We start from the raw sequence: 2,500 nt of genomic DNA on the forward strand, positions 1-2,500 counted from the left end.
CCTTGTCTTTGACCTTACTGCCAGAAGAAAAAAAAACTTACGCAAAAGTTCTGGGCAGTCTATTAACACGATCTCGGATTTTGAATAAATATAATGGGCCTATGCTAATCTGAATGATACTTTAAATGGGAGAAATATACGTAGTCTCGAAAAACTCCAAAGTCACAATTTTACACATAGAGTCCCTGTCCAAGCCATAACCAAGGTAAAACACTCTTAATTATTTACTACTTGTCATCAACTAACAGTCACGTACTAAGAAAAAGAAATAAAGCCCATGATGAATGCCAAGGCCGCAGAATCAAGGCTTGCTTAGCTCGGACATGAAAATAAAGCGTTTGAAATTGTTTTGAAACAAATGCCGATCAACAAACGCACGTTGCGCATTTTTCCATAGTAGTCATTCTTGTATTCTTTATGCAAGGTTGTATGCGAAATTGAATTATTTTGAATAAGTGAAAATAATACCCCCCAAGAGGTCTGAATGAAACAAATAAATTAATTAATAAGATGGAAGAAAATGTAGTTGTGACAGATTTGTTTTTCTTTTTGTCTTTCTATTTAAGAGTCTTTGAATACGAACCATTGGTATAACATGATCGTTAATCCTGACTCAACCATTGCAAATGTAGGAACCAGTTGCAAAATCCTAATATCGCAAATCAAAAGAACGCTATAGTTGGATCAGTACTGTATATATGCATACATACATACATACATACACATGTAGTGCGCGGTATTTTTATATATTTAAAAAAAAATAGAAAGAAAAAGAGGACAACCAACCGAAGTATGGGCGTTAATTATTTGGGTAATTCATAATCCAGATAACCTCTTTTATCATAAAAATAACTTGGTAACGTGACGTATTAAGGTTATCCGTTTACACCCTCAGTTTTAATTACTGTGAAGATAAATTATAATGAAACTAGGCTAATCATGCCTTTAAATGTATATCAAATCACATAATAACTCAACACATACAAAAATAACTTCTAATACATATCTCTCATAGCAATCTCTCTCTCTCTCTCTCTCTCTCTCTCTCTCTCTCTCTCTCTCTCTCTCTCTCTCTCTCTCTCTCTCTCTCTCTCTCTCTCTCTCTCTCTCTCTCTCTCTCTCTCTCTCTCTCTGACACTCTCTGAAGATATCTGTCTTCATTCTTCCTTCTTCTTCGTTGAGAATCGGTCATGACGTGTTAGTCTTAATTCCGGTCTGGAGTTCCGGCCTTAAACTCAGCCTTTGAACCCGCTCCTGAGAATTAACTTTTCATTGGATTTGTTCTTTATGGCAAATATCATTATTATCTCTCTCTATATTAGTTGAAGTATTAGCTCTGCTGAAATACACTACTCTCACCTCGAAGGTAGGATAGTTAGAACCTCCTGCTCGTGTCCAAGGGTCCCTTTGTGTGACGTCATTCATGGCAGGTCACCATTTTCACACAGAATGTTGGTTCTATTCTCTATTTTCTTGTGGCGTTATCATTACCCTAAAATATCTTATCCAATATCGAGTAATTCGTGATATCACATTTCATTAGTTAACTATCGGCTTTCAAATATACTGCTACAGGTACTCATTTTCACATACTATGACAGCACGTTTTCTATTATACCGAAATTGGTAACCTTAGTAGATTACAATTATATGGTTTTCCTTAAAATGATTCTTATTTTACATTATTACATAACCTTTGTACAATTTACAAAAGGCTATCCAATCTAAGTAATACATTATATTAATACATTACATTACTTTTACAAAGATAATCCTGATCAGATTATGCAGGAAAGACTTACATGAAATGAATGATACATAGTATTACTTACATGTATTGGCAGTATCCTCGGTCACACATAATGGAAAAAAAAACACAATAATTTCAATTTCTTAGACGGATTTCGGTCATTAATTCTCTCCATAACATCCCGGTCACTACACGGCCCAAGAACTCAGCCTTTGAACCCGCTCCTGAGAATTAACTTTACTTTAGGAACGTATAACAGAGATTAATCAACAATTTCACTACCATTTTTGAGAAATAACGTAGGAAGTTTCCACTAAACTTAGCATAGTTCTGGTTCATAGATTGATAATAATACATCACTCTATAAGATCACAAAAGTTTTATAGACCAAATTACATCTGAATTTCACAGTTAGTATAAAACATTTACAGTACATCTATTACGTATAATTACTACCAGTAACGTTATAGTATGTAATTCAAGCACTATCTAATAAATGTGTATTATTATAATAATTATAATTATTATAATAACAGAAATGAGTGCACTTATAGCGGGTTTAATTTGATAAACTCATAATGAGGGTAAGATTTACGAGTATGAGTCTCCCTATCTTCTTGATTTGGTCTTTATGGCAAATATCATCACTATCCCTCTCTATATATTGATTGAATTATCAACCCTGCTGAAGTAAATGAAGTGCACTTCTCTCACCTCTGAGGTAGGATAGCTAGAATCTTCTGCTCGTGT

Source organism: Penaeus japonicus, unplaced genomic scaffold (assembly GCF_977035675.1).
Source record: "Penaeus japonicus unplaced genomic scaffold, GWHDUDI00000001_assembly GWHDUDI00000010, whole genome shotgun sequence".
Classification (NCBI taxonomy): domain Eukaryota; kingdom Metazoa; phylum Arthropoda; class Malacostraca; order Decapoda; family Penaeidae; genus Penaeus; species Penaeus japonicus.